Here is a 20949-nt window from a genome sequence, read left to right as displayed (position 1 = left end):
AAAAAAAAAAAAAAAAAAAAAAAGAAAAAGAAAAAGAAAAGAAGAAGAAGATAGGTCCATGTAATAACAATTGTCCACCACTCATGGTAAATCACTTTTAACTAATTGTGGAAAAAATTGTGACAAATTTTGTTGTCCATTTATTGATATAAATGTTGCCCCAAATAATACTCATAATTTCCCAGGCCCCAACCTTAAGTGCTATCAATGAAATTGTAACAATCCAAAGAAGATTAGCATGGCCCATCCTCAAGGATGACACGCATAAAACATATGATCATTGATTAGCATTTGTTATTTGGTGGAATGAAATTTTAAATTAGAGAAGTGCAATATCTATAATATTTTCTTTATTTGCTGATGAAGTAGTGGTGTGCGGCGTGTGCCTAATTTACTTAGGTTACTTATGATATTAAAGACAAAAAACAAAATCACATCAATCTAAAGTAGAATTCTAAAAAACATAAAAGTTAATCAACTTAAATAGAGATGCAAAATAAAAAAAATAAAAAAATAAAAAAATCTGCCAATAAATGAAAAAATAATTGAGAGAGGAGAGAGAGAGAGAGTTGGAAATAGGTGGATGATATGGCTGCTGATGTGGCTCAATAGGAGCTTTACAACAATAAATATTGTATTTTAACTTTCAGATATATATAAAATATAGATTCTTTATTATAGGCCGTGGTTGTTGATGTTTTTATACTCTCTTTGGTTTGGCAGGAACAAAGTAGCTTAGTTATATATGAAAGTTGGTTGGTTTCTCCCATAACTAGGGTAGAACATAGCAAAAGTGGTAGAACAAAGCAAAGGTGTTCTTCCAGTTCCGTTGAAATCTTGAATGAAGAGTTTATTTGGAGGGAAAGAATTCATCCTCACCTATTCATCAGGTCATGTGAGTATGTCTTAACCATACCTTTTCTTTTTTTTATTTTTTATTTTTATTTATTAAAGGAAAGTATTCAATACCTTTTTTTTCAACTAAAAAAAAAACCTTAACAATGCAAAAGGTTTAAAACTTGTGCTGTGTATCTAAGAGATAAGTCATTTTGGATATGCACTACTGTAAGTTTCTTTAAAAAACATTCTCCTCTCTCTCCGTGTGTGTATGTTAAAAATATTTAGTATTTGTTGATGGCCATTTCGAAAGCCCAAGTGGAAGGGAGAAGCCTAGTAACATGGACAGAAATGAGTTGGCAAATGGATAGAAAACCCATTAAGCCCAAGTAGTAGAAATAATGGATCATAGGCCCATGAGATAAACAAATGAGACTTGAAGAGGTAAATGGGCTTAAAGGAGTCCGAAAAGAGAGGAAAAACAAACCATGGGCAGTATATGATGTGGAAAAGTGAGAATGGGCCGCGGCAGGCCCAAAGTAATGAAAGCAAAGAAAGTAAGGGGTTGATGGCAAGCCCATAAACCCCAAGGATGAGAAATAATATAATTGGGCCGGGGAAGCCCAAAGAATTCAGTAAAAGCCCATGGTATTGCGAAGTTAGGAAAAGGGCCGAGGAAGCCCAAGGAAAGCAAATGGGCCCGGGACGCCCAAGGGAAAACAAATGGGACACAAGAGCCCGCTAGTGATGTAACACAAGAACCGATGGCCTTGCTGGGCCATTGGGGGAAGAATAAACGGCAGGCCCAAAGAGGCCCAGCCAGATTGAAACAAAATAATTTCGCAACAGGAATGATAGAGTGATATGGTAGGAGATAGTAGCAAAAAAGAAGGGTGGGCTAAAGGAAAAGCAAAGCCCACCATCAATCAAGGCCCGACCCCGAAAAGGGCAAACCATAAAGGAAAGGGAAACCAGAAAATGGTCAAGAACGGACGGCAAACTGTGCAGACCAACCACGACAGACGCATGAGTAACAAGCAGATTTTGGACATATATGGAAGAGAGGCACACGCAAGGCCCAGACTTCATCAGCCTGTACCCAACTAATACAGGACATGGTGAGGTCATGAGTCAGAGGTAAGAGGGCATGGTTTGGCGGTGGGGAGAGGGAAAAACCTATTTTGAGGTTCCTGCTAGGGCTCTTTTGGGGGAAGTATCCTGATGAGATGACATACCACCCATATGGGTATAGTTGAGCTAGAACCACTAGGTGCATGCCATGAGGGATAGGGAGAGAGAAAGCACCCATATCATAGCAGGAAAGGATGCCACAGCAGACAAACAAACAAAATAGCTTTCTTTTGTCTGGTGATAAGGAGTGGCACATAGTCGGACCAGTGGTGGTCGGCAGGTACATCCAGACTAGACAAAGGTGGTTAAGGGCTAAAATAGTAAAATCCGGTCACGGCAAGCACTATAAAGAGGCCCTTGCCGTGTACAGGAACAACAACAACAGTAAGCACCACGGTATTGAAAACTTGAAAACCAGGAAATAGAAGCAAGGATTAAGAAAGAAAAAAGATAAAAAAAAGGGAATATTAGAAAAGAAGGAAAGAAAAAGATAGAGGGTTAGAACGACAGGCATGCACCAATAAGTTGATTCTCTCTCTTCCTCTCGAAATCTTGCTCTCTGCCTAAAACGAAAGGTGTTCTTATGTGCCAACCATTCAGATCCATTTCCCTCAAAGTGATTAATTTTTATGATAGGATCTCCCTAAGAGATTATTCACTTTGAGAAGAGGTGTTCTTCCCTTTCTGGTTTTGGTCATGCGGATCAGACTTGATCTAATTTATTTATTCTCTCAATCAACTCACATACTACCCACTTGTTCCTCTTTACTTTTCTTATAAAATAATTGTTGTTAAAACTGTGATTATCTTTTTCTTAAGTAAGGTTTATCTGTTCACCTTAATAAAGATATCAAAGTCTTTGATTTTATTATTATTATCATATCTGCTTGCCGTAACCCATTTGAAACAGTTCCGCCCGCCGTAAGCGTGTTCCTGGCAGACGAGGCATAGTTTGTGCACAACCCGGACCAAGTTGAGTTGTAGTTGGACCAGTCTCAACTTCCTTACTTAGAACACTCAGATCCAATACCGTAGGAGGCAGTCCAGCCTACTTTAACCACAAAAAGGCCCACTACAGTATTCTAAAAAAAAAAAAAAAAAAAAAAATTATTGGGTTAATTCCACGTTGGAAAATGAGTGTGAGTTAAAGAGGTTTAAAGTCTGTGTTGTGTATCCAAGAGTTAGGCATTTTTGAATATACACCACTGTAAGTTTCTTTAAAAAACTTTCTCTCTCCTTCCCGTATGTGTGTGTTAAAAATACTTAGTATTCTAAAAAAAAAAAAAAATTAATTACTGGGTTAATCTCACATTGGAAAATGAGTGTGAGTTAAAGAGGTTTAAAGTCTGTGCTGTGTATCCAAGAGTTAGACCCTTTTGGATATACACCACTGTAAGTTTCTTTAAAAAACCTTCTCCCCTCCCCTCGTGTGTGTGTGTTAAAAATACTTAGTATTTAAAAAAAAAAAATCTATGACATGTTTTTTTTTTCTTTCTTCTTAAAAAAAAAATCTATAACACTTTTGATATATTTCCTTCTATATCATTTGGTAATTTATATGGTTACTCCTCTGAAATTTTGTTTTCAGGGATGATATTATTATCTAGTAATTTATTTATTTATTTAATTGAAATAAAGATAGATTATAGTTTTAGATATGTTTTCAAGTATTTTATTGTTGTTACTTAAGTTTTATAACTTATAATAAACTTAAATTATATTGAAAGATATTGAAAATACATCCAAAAAATATATTATTAATTAATTAATTTTCATACACCAGAAGTGTCGTATTCTCGTTTTTAAAGAAATGAAGTACCTTCATACTTGTTAAAAACCAGAACAGACAAAGAACCGAAAAAGAGATTGATTACTGGTTTTATGGTCCGACCGGGATCAGATCGATGGTCAAACCGATGATGTCATAATTAATATAATTTAAATATTTAAATAATTTTTATATGAATTTTGAATTTTAATAACTTATTTTAAGAAAATATAAAATATAGAAATTTTTTTTCTTTTTTTGCATACTACTTTTTTTTTTTTTTTTTTCTAGTTAGTAATTATTGACCAAAAAAAAAAAAGGAATAATCTACTATTAAAGTTTCAAAATTTTATTTTTATAAAAATAGTCAACTTTAACTATTTATCAATTCAAAAAAAAAAAAAAAAAAAATTTAAGCCCCTTCCCCACAAAAAGTCAAGTGACTAGACAACTCACTGATTTGTTAATTATTATGACCATTCTACTATCCCATTCCCAGCCACACACGTATACTCTCCTTTAATGTTTTTGTTTTTGTTTGTTTGTTTGTTTTTTTTTTTTGTTTTTTTGTTTTTTGTTTTTTGTTTTTTTTTTTAATTTCACCTCATAAATCTAGCACCCCACAAGCCCACATGGTTTACTATCAGGAACTTTTATTTTTTCGTTCTCATTGTTTTGTCCTCCATTACCTCCAACTCTCTCTCTCTTTGTGGAAGTTGATCTCGATCAGCTCCTCTCATTTCCTGTCTCACCAAAGAGCTGTGGAGTGTGGATACATCATACCAGTCCAAGAGGCTGATTTCAACACCAAGCAATGAGCATTCAGTAATTTTGTCACTCTCTCAAGCCTAGCAGATCTGAGAAAAAAGAAAATTTTTTTAGCAAAAAATCTGTCCTTACCCACTTAGACCAGTAGATCTGAGAAAAAAAGAAGATCTTTCTGCAAAATAAAGCTCCATTTCAGATCTCTTTCATCAATTTTGCAAAACCGGTTCAACCATCCAGTTTTCGGTCTTCGGTTTTTCCGATTTTTCCAGTTGAACCGACGGTTACCGGTTAAATCCGGTTTTTCTTACATTTTCGATTTTAAGCATAATCGGACCGGATTACTGTCCGGTTCCTAGTCAAACTGGTCGAACCGGCCGGTTTGGTCCGGTTTTTAAACTATGCTTGTATCCGTGCTTGTGTTAGCATCTCAACATTCTTAATTCTCACTTTATTCCTCATTAGTCCATTTTTACGTTTTCATTTTGTTAGTAGGACATTGTAAAACTTCATATATTTGTATTTTTTTTTTTTGTGATATCAATATATATATATATATATATTCAAATTTTCTTGTTGTTTTTGATTTTGTATAATTTAAGTTTTTTAATAATTATCCTAGAAAAAATTCCTAGAGCTGCCCCTACTTGGCCTTAATTGGTTTTGTAAAAGGTTATATTACAAGTGTCTGGTTAATGGATGCCCTTAGAGCAGTGGCAACGCCATGTACAGCTTAGGGTGTTCCTAGGAGCACCCTAACCTGAAAAATTTTTTTTTTATATATAATAAAAAAAAAATTATATTTGCTTTGTATTAGGAACACCCTTAATCACAAAATTAGGAACACCCTCAAATAAAAAAAAAAAAAAATTATTTGTTCTACTTTCAAGCCAAAAAAAAAAAAAAAAAAAGCACAAAAAACAAATTTGAAACTAAAATCTAAAAAAAAAAAAAAATTGTAACAGGCAAGCCCAAGTGCCCAACAGATTAGAGACAAACCCATAGGCCACAGATTCTCACAAAAAAAAAAAAAAAAAAAAAAAGACAAACCCACAGATTCTCACTATAGGCTTTTTAAAAAAAAAAATGAAATCACTAAGCTAACCCTAACCGAAAGACAGACAGAGGTCACAGAGCATTGAGAACTGCCGCTTGTTGAGGCTCATCCAAGCCAAGTAGCCAACGCCGCTCGTCGTCGCTCATCGGATCGGAGGACGGAGATCGCCAGTGCCAGATCGGCAGATCGCTCGCCCGTCGGCTCGTCTGCTCGTGCCCAGTCCAGTTCAGGCTTCCCGCCTCCCTGCTCGCTGCTCGACTGCTGCCGCTGCTCCGGTGCTCCCGCCGACCCTCCCTCAAGGTATTTCATTTTTTTTTTCTAAGCTAACTTCTCTTAGTCTCTCTCTTTTTCTCTCTGACTCTCTCTCAGTGTCTCACTCTCTCTCTGACTCTCTCTATCTGAACTGAAAAGTCTGAAATGAAAATTATGAAATGACTCACTCTCTCTCGCTCTCTTTATTCTTTAATAAGACCAACTCAGTAACTATCTCTCTCTTTTGATTGGCCGAACTTTAGTCTTTAGCTTTATTAAATTTTGTCTGTTTTTGACTTTTTGAAATTTGAATTTGGCTTTATCATTTGTTGGTGTTGGTGTTGGTGTTGGAGTTGGTGTGTGTAGTGTGTAGTGTGTTGGTGTTGGTGAAATATTAATTATCTTTTATTGTAATGTGTTATTTGTGAAATTTTTTGATTGGCAGGGGCGCATGCTTGTGTGTTGAGTGGGGTGGGGGTGGATGGGCACATGGGATGGGGCCGGGCTGCACAAGTGCACATTACACAGTTTTAATGATTTAATTATATTGCTACACATGGCTATGGGATGTGTAAATAATGTTCACATCAGTGGCTCTTTTAGTGTAATGTGCACATGGGGCTAAACAATATAACAAATTAAAGCAATATAGTTTATTGTTGTGCTAAACAACAATTAATAATTTTATAATTAATGGAACAATAATATAACAAATTATAGTTTATAAAAGAAAAATAAATTAATGAAACAACTAAACAACAATAATTAATAATTTTATTAATATTTCAAATGAACTTATAGTTTATTGTACAGTTACCTTTGTTCATTTCATTTCTTTTCACTTTTTTTCCTTTTGAGGTTTTTCAGTGTACAGAATGCAAATTTGTTTTGATTTTAAGAACATTTTTTTTTTTTAAGCACAAACTTCATGCCAGCTAAATCTTGAATTTCGGCCGGTATTTACCGAAACGTCCCGAAACACCTGGAATAGACCGAAATGACCCGAAATTTTTTCAAAGTGGAATAGGAACACCTTGGACAAAATTCCTGGAGTCGCCACTGCCTTAGAGCATTTGTTAATAGACTATTTTAAAAACGTTTTGATAGTACTTTTATGAGAAATATAAAAAGATATCAAAAAAAAACTTTTTTACTAAGAATCTGTTAACTTTTCTTATATAAAAGTAGACAATTTGTTAATTAATAGTTTAATCATCTCATAGGAAATTTTCACAAGAGAAAAATACTTTGTTGTAGATAACTAATCATAATATATAATTTTGCGAATATTTTAAAAAATAAATTATATATCTAATCTCATTACAAAAGAATCACATACTCTTGCCCATTTTGTGGACCCGTGATTAGTTAATAATAAATTATATATATGTGGACCTTTAGCAAACTATGTTGGATCAGCGGACCTGGTGGCCTTTATAATCTATAACACCATCCACGATGTCTAATAGAGTTGGGGTAGAGATGACCATTTTTTTTTTTTTTTTTTGACAAATTCACTATTAAATTATATTTTCTTATTATACCCTTTATATTTGTAAAATTTCAAGAAAATCAACGGTTTTTAAAAAATATCATTAATAAAATGTTTAAAATTTTAAATTTTATAGTAATAAATTATGAATAAAAAATAGATTTATGTACGAATAATAATTAACATCATATTTGAATGAAATTTGACATGTGTTTTAAGAATATAAATAACATGTAATCCAATGGTTTGATTTTCAAAATATATAGCTATATTAATTTTTCACTGAGAGTTAGAAGGATTTCTCTCTAATTTAAATTCAAGAAAAACTTTGCCCTGATAAAAAAAAAAGCAACTAAGCAAGATATTTCATACATCAACATCATGTTACTTCTACATTTTTTTCACATTTTTTTTTCTTTTCTATTTTCCTTCTAGTAGTGTGGTTGGATTGGCTTCTTATTCATGCCACTTTGAGATTTAAAATTTTCAATTTCAAATTTATTTGTGATCGATTTAAATTTAGTTTTGTTTTTATTTTTTAATTTTAAATTAAAAACACGTGGAAGCACAGTGACATAAAAAATAATATTTTTAAATCATTGTTAACCATGTTAGCCTTTTCCATTCACCAATTAGTGCAAGAACTATTTTGACACAATACTAAAAAGTTTCGAACTAAATTGACATGTGAAACGTTAGGGATTGTTTTGACACATTGGAAAAACGTTAAGAACCAAAATGGTACTTAAATATTTTTCTAAATTCACCTCATAGCCTCACTTTAACTGAAAAAATCCATAAAAAATGTCCTTTTGAACAAGGGGTGAAAATTTAAACCTACTCCGCATAGTAGATGGGCTATGAATGGGGTTAAATCCTCCCCTCAAAGCAGGTTTGGGGCACCTACCCAAGGTTTTGAAATCCGGACCGGACCGTACGGTCCGACCGGAAAAACCTCGAACCGTTCACTTTTACGGTTCTTTTAGCATCAAAAACCGTTCTATAGAAAAAAAACAGGGATCCGTGTGAACCGCGGTCGGACCTCACGGTTCTGAGAACCGTGATCAGACCGCTTCTCACGGTTCTCTACTCCCCCATGGAATCTGAACTGAAAAAAAAAAGAAAAAAAAAAAAGGAAGAAGACAAGGACGAAGCAGGGTGGCGCCATGAAGCAACTGCTTCTTCTTCTTTCGCTTCTTCTTCTTCTTTCTTTTTTTTCTTCGTCTTCTCTGTCCGTGTCCCTCTCTCCGTGTCAGTTTAGAGCTTTTTTTTCTTCTTTTTTGGGTACTTACAGGCTTAGCCATTGTTGAATCTTCATTCTGCAACCTCAGACCTGTAGATCACACCACCATTTCTTTTTATTCTTCTTCTCACTCTCACTAGCTCGATCTCTCCATCATGGTTTTCGCCGATTGTTGCTTCCGCATTTTTCTCTCTGCAATTTCTCCGATTGCTCTTTCTGCATTTTTTCTCTCTCTCTGCATTTTGCTTTTGCCTTTGCACTCTAGAGTCTTCTAGTGACTAGTCTACTGACTCCTCTGCGTGATGGACATGCTTTCCTGTCACCCACTCAAAACTTGCTGTCAACCACTCTATTTTGAAAAGGTTATTGGGTTTTGTTCTTTATTTAGTCAAATATATTAATGGTTTGGCCGGCTACTATTCTAGCTTTTGTTTTTTTTTGTTTTTTAGTTTTCATAAATGACCTTAGTCAAATGGGCTTGGACTTGACAAATTATTGGGTTGTGAAATGGGTGTTGTAATGATTTAAGATAATTTAGACAAACCCCTATAAAAAGAGTATAATATTAAACCTTAACAAAAATTATATATGTTTGCTTAGAATTTAATATTTCTTATTTTCTTTATAAAAGTTATGATATATATATATATATATATAAAATATTTGAAAGATAAATCTCTATATTTTTTTGAATTATTATAGTCAAATTTTTTATTTATACTAATTTAATATATTTATTTATATTTAAATAATTATTAAATTAATTATGACATCATCACGGTTCAACTCCGGTTCAACCTCGGTTCGACCTTAAAAACCTTGAACCTCTCCCTTTTACGGTTCAATGAACGGTCCGGGTCTGAAAACCTTGCACCTACCTTGTTTATGTTCAAAATTTAAAAAATATATTTTAAGATATTTGTTTTTATAGCTTTTTATATGGTATGTATGTTTTTAACCTTCAAACTTTAAATGGAGCCTTAACTTCAAACTTAAAAATTGGTGATGTCTTTTGGAGTTGTATTATTGATTTTATATTTTTATGTTTAGACTTATTTATAATTTATAATCTTTTTTGATAGAAATTTATAATTTATGATTGTTATATTGTTATGTTTGAACCTTTTTTTTTAGACAATTTTTAATACTTTTATTATTATATTGTTATTCTTTTACAAGGTTTTGTAATATTATAAATTAATTTTTTATAATATGTTTATGAGTTTTAATTTAACATATATAATATATAATATATTTTAAATCAAATTTTAATAAAATTATAAATTAAAAGTTGAGTGGGGCAGGATGGATACCTGTGGGTGTTAGCTAGAAAAGGAATGAGGAAAAAAAAAAAAAAATCTTTGAAAGATGGCAGGGGTTGGCGGTGAATGGAATTAGGATAGGCTTAGTTTGGAAAAAGGATTGTTTATTTTTCCAGTTCTATCAAATACATATCGCTTTTATATAGTATGTGATGAAGCATAAGCTCGTCAGTAAGAGTGGGCAGATGGAATCCCTTGTGGTGTGTGAGGGTATGCTCGATGAGGGTCACCGGTGTGGTGCCTGCCACAACGTCTCCGATGCGAAAGTTAGAATAATGATTAAACAAGATGAAGAATCAGAATGTGCTCTCAAAGTGTCAGTGTATATATGTACCTTCTGTTGACTGTATGAGAGTTTTATACCTGCGGCCTTAGGGGCTAGCCGTTGTGGTTGTTAATGCTTTCTCAAGTAACGCCTCTGGTCCAATAATGGGACTTTTAAGAGGTTCCCAACGGTCTGCTTGGTTGATTTCGTAACTGTCTAGGTCATTGATTGACTGCATTGAATGACTCCCCTGCCTTCGTCAGTGATGATTGCTTTCCTCGTTGTTTCGGATGACTTCGTCAAGGATGCTTCCTTCGTCATCAACGTTATCTTCGTTTGTGGGATGTAATCTCGTCATTCCCATTAGTTGCCCCCCCAGGTTCTGGGGTCGTCTGTGACGTGTCATGACGATCACGGAAGATGAAAAGTTTTCTTGTGACTCTTGGGGTTCTGTTCTGCATTTAATGCTTAGTGGCGGCGCTACACGTGACGTGGCCACGTGGCGCGTGTTGATCCGTGGAATTAATGGCATGACCCTTGGGTTTCCCGCTGGTTTTTTAATCGTTTTTTGGCCTAAGTTTAAAACTTCTCCTCTTTTAATTTTCTTTTACTTTTTAGAGAGCAAAACAGAAAAAATACCCCAGTGATACTCTGAGCGTTTTTTTTCTTGAGACTTCCTTCTTCTTCAAATCATCTGTGCTGTGCTTTTGGTGTTCCGCCATTGGAGGTACGTTTCTCCTTACTGGTCTTTCCTTTATTTTTCCTTTTTTTCTTCACTGCAGTGTAGTTTCTGATTCTCTGTTTCCTTTTCTTTCTCTTCTTTTGTTGGTATTTGATTTTCTGGGGATTTAGCTTGTATCGTTTTTCTCTGCCCTTCGATTTCTATATTTCCATGGTTGATAGTTTGGAGGTTAGGATAGCTTGCCCATCGATCTCATTTCTTTTTGCGCATTTAGGAGGGTCTTTGGGTACTTACCCGTTTTTAGAAAATTTTGTGTTTGAGGGCAATTGTCTGAGTGTGGTTTTGGGTGACTTGTTGCTTTGCTCCGTCAATCGCTTAATTGGTTCGAGGGCTTAGCAAGGAGAGAGTCGATGTCTGAGGTTAGGTCTAGTGATCTCGAGACTGGGTTGTCGTCTAATGGCGACCCAGCGGAAGGGGATACCACCGTCTCTGGTTCTCGGGAGGTTAGGGCTTTTTACGCCCTTAGGGAGGTGTGTGGTTTGGACGCCGAAACTGTAAATAGGTTCAAGGATAGGTTCCAATTTCCGGCTAGGGTTCGTGTCCGTCTACCTAGGGACAAAGATAGGGCTTGCCACTTTTTTCCAGGTGAAGTATGCTTTTACGAGTCAACCTTCTCCTGTGGGCTTAGACTCCCCGTCCACCCGTTCCTGATGGAACTTTTGGCTCACTTTGGTATTGCTCCCGGGCAGCTCATGCCTAACTCGTGGAGGATTGTGATCAACTGTATGCAAATATGGTTGGCCTCCAATGGGGATATGATCGGGATGGGTGAGCTCACCTATCTATACCGTTTGAAAGAGTCCAAGGAGTGGGGGTATTATGAGTTAGTCCCTTGGGAGAGAAAGACAAGGATTGTCAAGGGCTTACCCTCGTCCTTCAGGTATTGGAAGTCGCGCTTTTTCTTTGTGTTTGGGGACGACTTCGAGACTCAATCCAGCAGTGATTGGGGTGATATCCCGAGGTTGCTCCGTCAGTGGGGAACCCCGACCTTAGGTGCGTCAGTATTTCTCCCCGTCGTTTTAATTTTGCCACCCTTGAGGCTTTAGTATTGCTAACTCCTTTGTTTCTTGTTTGGTACAGTTAAGAGACAGCCTAAGCTTAAGAGCCGGCATAAGGAACGCATCGAAACTGCGATTGGGTACGCTGAGACAATTGAGAACTAGGACGACCTGGTTGACCCCCGGACCCTTGCTTTCTACAACCTCGGTCCTGACCCGTCTCCTTACGTTCTTCGTCACGTCGGTATTGAGGGCAAAAAAAGTAAGTATTATCTTCGTCAGTGCTGATTCTTCTTATGTACACTTAGGAATTCCTGATAAATGTTTTCTTCTTGCAGAGATGACGACAAAATTTAACAAAGACATGTACGCGAAAATGAGATCCAAAAAGGATGAACTGTCCAACCTGGGGAAGAAAACTGTGCGTGTGACCGGGAAGGGCCCCGCTCCCACTCCCCTTAGAACCGTTCATCCCATAGCTCCTGAGACGACGAGAACGGCCTCTCCAACCACGTCAATAGAGGAGATCCCTACTCCCGGCTCCAAAAGGCCGCGTGTGACTGGCAAAGAGAAGGAGAAGGAGAAGGCTGATACTCGTTCGTCCACAATATGGGATGACGAAAGGTTGGCCGTGGACAGGGCTCACGAGGTTGTCACTCCAGCGGATTTGAGGGCTCTTTCCGACATGTCTTTGAACGAGGTCGCCTCTCGTCATGTTCACAAGCTCGTCCAGGTACGGTGTTCTCCTTCCACACTTTTTTTTTTTTTTTTGACGACTCTATAATTTCCTCCAAGTGTTGGGAGAGAGCCTTTATATTACCACCGAATACCTCACTCAAGAGGCCAAGGTGGCATCTCTAACAACCCAGATGGAGGCTTTGGAGAAAGAGAACTCTGACCTGAAGAAGAACTTGATTGCCTCTATGGACGAGACAACTTCATTGAAGGAGAAGGTCAAGGTGCTGGATGACAACCTCAGGGTTGAGCGCAAGTTGACTTAAGAGAAGGATGAGCAGCTTCTTTCAGCCAAAGAGAAACTCGTAACCATTGCTGCCAGATCCGTGGAGGCTTTCCAGACCACTGACGAGTACAATACTGTACTCTTCAGTTGGTATTTTAAAGGTTTCGAGCTTCTCAGGAGGTATTTGGTCAAGCATCCTTCTGGGGTCAACATGGAGAGTTTGGATCTAGAGGAGGTGGACAAGGAGATGGCTCTGGATGAAGCTGCTCAGTCTTTTGCCCCAGATGGTGATGCTCCTAAGCCTGCTACTGACGCACCTGCCGGTGAAGATGCTGCTGCTGATGCCTGACTTTGACACTTAGAAAATTTTTTCTTTTGTTTTATTTTCGATGGCTGCCCATCCTGTTTTGGGCCTTTTTCTTTTTTGTAAATCTAATTCCAGAACAATCAATTATTTTGAAAACAATGTTAGTTGCCCAGTGGTTATGGGTTTAAATGAAGCATACTTACTTTTTTCAGCTGCTGTTTTGGTTGATTTATACTCGTCCATATTTTTGTACCTTGCGATCTGTTTATTCGTCAACAATTTGTTAACTGATTGTTTTGACGGTCTTGAACGCATTCTGAGTGTTGTTTTGATTTGAAGTATGGTTCTTCCCTTTTCCCCTTTCTCTTTGTGTGAACCCGTCAAACGGGCTCTTGTCACTTGCACTTGCTAGGGGGTTGTACTTGTAGTGACTTATGTCCGTCAAAGCGGAATCTTGTCACTTAGTCGTTTTATCGCTTTTCTAGCTTTTGTATCTGCTACAATGGTCGTCAGTAACTTACATCTGTCAAAACGGAATCTTGTTACTTTAGTTTTTTATACCTGTGGGGTTATCGTCAGTAACTTACATCCGTCAAGGCGGAATCTTGTTACTTTAGTTTTTTATACCTGTGGGGTTATCGTCAGTAACTTACATCCGTCAAGGCGGAATCTTGTTACTTTAGTTTTTTATACCCATGGGGTTATCGTCAGTAACTTACATCCGTTAAGGCGGAATCTTGTTACTTAGTGATTTACACCTGTTACGGTGGTCGTCAGTAACTTACATCCGTCCAGGCGGAATCTTGTTACTTAGTTATTCATACCCTTTAGGGTGGTCGTCAGTAACTTACATCCGTCAAGGCGGAATCTTGTTACTTAGTGATTCATGGGCCTTATAATTGACTAGAACTGCCTGCACAAAGACATCAGAGGAATAACTCTTTCATTAATTTCAAGAATAAATGCATTCGTCTATTACATTTACTCGTGGTACTTCTTTAAATGCTCAATGTTCCATGGTCGAGGGAGGCTTTGTCCGTCCATGGTTTCCAGGTGGTAACTTCCTTGTCTTGAGTAGTGAATGACGTGGTAAGACCCTTGCCATGTAGGACCCAATTTTCCTTGAGTAGGGTCTTTAGTTGCTGTAGTGGTCTTGTGTAGGACGAGGTCTCCTATGTCCAGTCGCCTGAGTTTAACCCTTTTGTTGTAGTACTCGGCTATCTTTTTCTGATACTTTGTCATCTTGCTGGATGCGTTATCTCTTACTTCGTCTAGACAGTCCAGGTTGAGTCGCAGTTCATCGTCATTGAGTCCTTCGCTGAAAGTTCCTTGTCTGATGCTTGTTACCCCAACTTCTACTAGGATTACTGCTTCTGTGCCATAGGTAAGCCTGAAGGGTGTCTCTCCTGTCGGGGTTCTGGCTGTGGTTCTGTAAGCCCATAGGACACTAGGTAGTTCTTCTGGCCAAGCACCTTTCGCCTCGTCCAGCCTAGTTTTGATAATCTTGAGCAGCGTCCTATTCGTCACTTCCGTCTATCCGTTTGCCTGGGGATGCCCCGGGGATGAGAACTGATTCTTGATTCCAAGGTTTGAACAGAATTCTTTGAAGCCTTGGCTGTCGAACTGCCTCCCATTATCAGATATAATCGTCAAGGGAATCCCGAACCTGCAGATTATGTTCTTCCACACAAAGCTCCGAATTCGAGCCTCAGTAATCGTTGCAAGAGCCTCTGCTTCAACCCACTTAGTGAAATAATCAATAGCAACAAGCAGAAACTTTACCTGGCCTTTACCTTGGGGTAACGGGCCGACGATGTCCATTCCCCATTGTGTGAACGGCCATGGAGAAGCTATAGTCGTTAATCTCTCTGCTGGAAGCCGTTGCACGTTCCTGTATCGCTGGCACTTGTCGCACCTCTTGACGATCTCAGCTGCGTCTACCTGCATGGTTGGCCAAAAGTATCCTGTTTGAATTACCTTGTTTACCAGGGATCTGGGGCCAGCGTGGTCGCCACAAATTCCTCCACGGATTTCTTCTAGGATGTATCTGGCTTCTTCTTTGTCGACACACTTCAAGTAAGGCATAGAGAAGCCTCTCTTGTATAAGGCGTCTGTGGGATGTAATCTCGTCATTCCCATCAGTATGTATTTAAGAAAACAATATTTTTAAAAATCATTTATATCTGTCACTATAATAATAGTAGGTGCACAAAATTTGGAGTTAATTTGTCAAAAGGCGAAAGAGATTAATGACAGATTTTTAGGAAAAATTTATTGTTTATTGAAGTTAATTCTAATTCTAATAATTAATGTATTTATATTGTTGTTGGTTTCTCTTGTAAGAATTTTTTTTAAATATTCATAAACTTTATATTATTCACGTTTAATATACTAACTAATGAATTATGTGTCACTATTTTATTAGTCTCTAACTGGAATTGATTTTGTTTGAGAACTAAATCACGTCCTTAACAAAGCTTGACAAAAAAAAAGATATAGATGAAAATATTTTGCACTTTTAATATTCATTACTCATGATATGAATCAATTCTTCTGTACTTCTAACCTTCTATTTGGAAAAGAAAAATTCTACACCACCCCAAAAAAGCACCGATCCGTCCTAAATGTGACAATTCTAACATGCCTTGTTCACTGCTCTGAACTTGACTTGTAGAATAAAAATAATAATACTATTTACCCAACTAACCATAAACATAAATGTACACATAAACATAGACATAAACATGCTATATATTTTCAAATACACATTCAACTAACACATGTTTGGTTCCTATGGGCTCCTTGGATTGGGGGGAGTCGAATAGTGTTGGTGATTTCATTGAATAGTCACTGACAATAAGAAACTGAATACGCTGTAATTACCAACGATGGTGAAACTTTGCATGCTTGCTTCCTATGGTCTTCTATAGGCTCAAAGAGACTAGGGAGAGTAAGAAAGCTCAATACTAATAAAGGAAAATATTGTTATCATGTTCTTATAAATCAAAATCGAAAATTTTCCAATACTTACCTCTTAGTTTCAATAAGAAACCTTAGTTGAAACCTTGGTTAGTTGAAGTGAATGAACCAAGCTTCTATTGGCTTTGAAAATCTGGTTGATTTGGCCACCATTTCCAACTATGTGGCAGGACCATTTCCTAACAATGAATTATTGGAATCTACTAATATGTGCAAATTATGTTGACAGAAGAAAACAATTTTTAGACAGTATAATGAATTAGAAAGAGATTATTTGAGAGATGAATATTATAAGACAGTGATAGATCTAAAAAGACAAGTTAATTTCTTTGATTGGCTTGATTATTATACTAGAAAGACAGGTTTTATAGAAAAGACTACATCATAGACTAAAGTAGAAAATCAAGAGAAGGGGTAACAAACTTTTCCATCTTTTGAGCCAATAATTATTGGCCAAGGAGGAATGCAAGTTTTGGCTACTCCTATTAAAAATACTAGTTTAAGTGATGAACATAAAAACATGGATAATATAATTCAACAGAATAATTTCACTAACATTTATTTAAAAACAATAGGTGAATAATTATAGAATTTGGAAAATAGAATCACTCCTTCTACAACTCTATAGAAAGAAAACGAATCAAAAACCCCTTTATTTATTCCACATGAAATCCCTCCACAACTTAGAGCTCCTCTGAAGAAACCCACTACAAATAATCTGCTTAATGAAATAGCACCCAAAAAAAAAAGATGCTTTATAAATAGAATCATCAAAAGATAAAAGAAAGGATAAAGAACTTATTGTTTTAGAGAAACTGAGCTGACAAAATATGATAGATCATCTGAAGATGAAGAAATAAATTTGATAGATTTAATAAATGTTGATTACACCTTGGATCCACAATGTTTGAAATTACTAGTACCTAACTCTTAAATATAAACAAATCTTTTTTTTTTTTTTTTAGGCAGAATTGTTTTTTTCATTTATACAAATGGGAGGGCAATTTTAGGGCTCAGTAGCACCGGTTCTATGTCAAACATTCCTTGAGGTAACATTTAAGCAACATTTTTCGGTGTGGAAATAGTAAGAGTATTGAGCTTCTACAACACCATGTACTCATACCGAGGTAACATGGAATAAATTATACAAGGAAGAAAAACATAATGTTAGGTTCTAAATATTTAGTATTAAATGTTTAGGTTCTAATTTTATTGTATGTTGGCAAGTCGAGAACAAAAACATGTCTAGTATAAGATCTTAGAGTCTTAGAAGTGTTTTAGACATTGCTCAAGTTGATACAAGTCAAGATTTAAGAACATACAAGTTGCAGAAAGAAGAATTCAAAAACTATCAAGCTCAATCAATCGAGAGAGACCCTTCAACTGATTGAACCGATTGAAGGATTAGGGTTTGAGTCCAACACTATAAGGTATATATGGAAAACCCTAATACATGTTTTTCAAGTCTTGAGAGTTACTCCTGTGAGATTTGTGAGGTTCTGTAACCTTTTAGTTCTACAAGCACCTATCGGAGATCAAATCCATATTTCTAGTATCGGTCGAGTAAAGTTGCTACTAAGCCTTCAGCTATCAACCATATTGAAAATCAAAGCATGAATAGGAGGTTCGTGTGAGAACAAGATCCAAATCAAGGAAGTCTATGGAGTCAGATCCCAGTTTGGTAATTGTGTTAGATTTACTATGAATTGATATTTTGAACTGTAAATCTCAACTTGATATAGTGGATTGTTCTTCCCAGGTTTTACCTTGAAATGAGTTGTTTATTGGTTTTCTTGGGTCATCATATCATTGTGTTATTTACTTTTTCACTATGCATGATATGGTTTATTATTGTTTAACCTAGATTTGCATAATTGACCTAAGTAACTACTTGGCTAATATATCAGGTTAAACAAATTGTGTTTTCTAGGGGTCTAAATACTAACACATAATACTTAAGGGATTAAATATTATGGACCTTTATATGTTTATATTGTACTTACAATGTAAATTTACATTGTAGATACACAAAAAGTGGCAAGTGGGTTTTTTTTTTCCAAAATAACACTAGTTTTCAAACAATTTCATTAGTTAGCATGTTTTCAAAACTATTTAAGAAACTAACATCTCGAGTGTAATAAACTTGATTTTGGTATGCTAAATTGAGTACAAAGAACTCAATTTCAACAAATTCGAGTCCATTAAACTCGTTTTCTGTCATATTGAAATCGAGTACTACAGACTTGATTTCTTTTAAATTTCCAGCTCACTCACTCCATCATAGTAGCAACTACACTTCTTCCCCCTCTTCACTTACTCCATCATAGAGCCTATCTCTCTACGTCTTTCACTCACTCCATCATAGCAGCAACTATAGTCTCTCACTCATGAAGATAGAAACTAAGAAGAATAAACCTAAACCACGAAGAACAAACCCAAACCACGAAGACAGAAACTAAGAAGAATAAACCTAAACCATGAAGAACAAACCCAAACCACGAAGACAGAAACAAAAAAACTAGAGAGATCAAACCCAGGCGATGACGGTAAAGGCTCAAGGACGCGGTGGCGTTTGAACCCAGGCAGCAAAAGCTCCAGGCGGCAGTGGCGAAGGCTTCAAGCAAAGGTTTTCCTCTAATTCCTTCATTTTCTTCTCTGGGTCTTTGGGTTTGTTGATGTTTCGATTAAGAGACGTAGAGAGATAGGCTTTGTGATGGAGTGAGTGAAGAGGGAAGAAGTGAGGGCTGAGTGAGAAAGACAAAGAGATAGAGGGCTGGGAATTTAAAAGAAATTGAGTCCGTAGGACTTAATTTCAATATGATAGAAAATGAGTCTAATGGACTCGAGTTTCATGTCACTGTGGTGTTGAAATCGAGTTTAGTGTACTCGATTTAGCGTACCAAAATCGAATTTATTATACTCGAGATGTTAGTTTCCTAAATAATTTTGAAAACGTGCTAACTAACAAAATTTTTTGAAAACTAGTGTTATTTTGAAAAAAAATCCGCAAATGTTCTACATGCTAAAAGTGGTAAATATTGTACATTTTTTTTTTTTTTTTGCAAATATTACAACATTTTCCACTTTTTGTATCTTTACAATGTAAATTTATATTGTACTGCACAATGTAAAATAAGAATTTCTCAAATATTGTTAAAGATATGTGGCCTAAGAAGCCCAAACCATTGGAGGTTCATATGCTTGTAGAACAAACAAACTAATTGTGAGTTAGTCTAGGGCTAACTTTGTCACGCCCTAAACCCAAAAGGGTCCAAAGCATGAGAAATACATCCCAAAGGTACCTGTAGATTTTTCTTTTTTGACAATTCAATCTAAATAATTCATACCAAGTACCAACATCGACGATTTTCATATTAATTTCATTAAAGATACTCCCAAAGTAAGTCATAGCTCTATGCAATGATTACAAGGACCATTGGCTACAAAAGAATGGAGGTCTGAATAAATATAATTACATATCATCAGCTTGTCCCATCAGTGGGAATAAAAGTCATCACCACTATTAGATACAAAAGAATAAGTCAAGCCTACTCTAGGATATACATCATCTAAATATCACCATCTCAAAAGTTCAGCCTCCATTGGTAGTTAGTCTAACTATTACTATCCACAAAAAACTTGTGTCAAAATGATCATTGCCTACTCTAAAAAAGTTTTCAAAAAAAAAAAAAAGGGATGAGATAGAGCCTGGTAAGTAGCATTATTAATGGGGGCGGGAGAAATGCAAGTTTCACGATAATGAACAGTTTACAAATCATGTTTTAATTTGGGAAATTTCTAATTGAATACTACAAGATCATTTTCAATAATAATATAACATGAATGATTAAATAATGAAACACAAATTTTCTCAAAATAAATACTATGAAAATATATACTACATTTTGTGCGCACTAACAATATAATTCCAAAGCCATAAAATCTAACATAAGGCAATTTATCACAAAGATAACACACTGCCACATAGATTGGACAGGGGATCCACTCATTCACAATTGGCATGATATTGTCCTCTCTGGTATGTAGTCTCTTGGCCCCATGGGCAATAGCTTCACCCATATCCTCAAGATTTTGTCTCTCCCCAGTGGGCAGTAGGGAGAACGCGTCAAATAAGAAATTTTTTGCATGTGGTCTTTTGGCCCCATGGGTAGTAGTCTCACCCACACACAATTAATGAACCTCTTCTCCCTCATGGGCAGCAGGGAAGAATGCTTCGTCCAAAGTGAAAAGGCATTGACCTAGATCTGATTTCGTTGTCACTAAACTATGGAAACCAAATCGGGTGATCACTAGGAAATCACAAATGACATAGATTTAAAACAACATAAAGCTCATAGGTTACATTTACTTTCAAATACATAGTTTATATCAAGGTAGGTTCATAAAAACCTTAAATAATCTAAACTTCCACAAAGTTTGTAAGGTTTTCAAATTCATTTTTTGTCAACATGATTTTCTTTCGATTTCCCAAACAATACAAGACAAGATATGCACCTTTAAATTTTCCAATATACCATTAAATCCATGAATTCCTTATCAAAGATTAAATCAAAGATGCTCATATTTTCTATGTCAATAATTCATGCATTTCCCCATATGCAATATTAAACATGATGCGCTTTTCATATATAATTATATATAATAGGGTCACAACACAACACTTTTTAAGAAAACATAATCCCACAAATATTATTCTAAAATGTGTTTGACTAAAAAACAACGTTTATGTAACATAGTTATTTTCCAAAAATTCCATTAAAAAGCTACTTACCTTGTAACCCACAAAAGCCTAATTCTCCAAGCTCCAAA

At 36.0% G+C, this 20949-nt stretch overlaps 1 non-coding gene across 1 annotated transcript; it reads left to right on the top strand.

Annotated features, from left to right (window-relative positions):
* The first annotated feature begins 185 nt into the window (after positions 1 to 185).
* LOC115973200 lies at positions 186 to 293 on the top strand. The gene has a single exon (XR_004087643.1). It is a non-coding gene; the product is annotated as a U6 spliceosomal RNA (small nuclear RNA).
* The last annotated feature ends 20656 nt before the right edge of the window (positions 294 to 20949 follow it).

The sequence above is a fragment of the Quercus lobata genome, unplaced genomic scaffold (assembly GCF_001633185.2).
Source record: "Quercus lobata isolate SW786 unplaced genomic scaffold, ValleyOak3.0 Primary Assembly Scq3eQI_2010, whole genome shotgun sequence".
Classification (NCBI taxonomy): domain Eukaryota; kingdom Viridiplantae; phylum Streptophyta; class Magnoliopsida; order Fagales; family Fagaceae; genus Quercus; species Quercus lobata.
The sequence above is the reverse complement of the archived record's forward strand: the minus strand, read 5'-3'. Positions and strand labels throughout refer to the sequence as shown.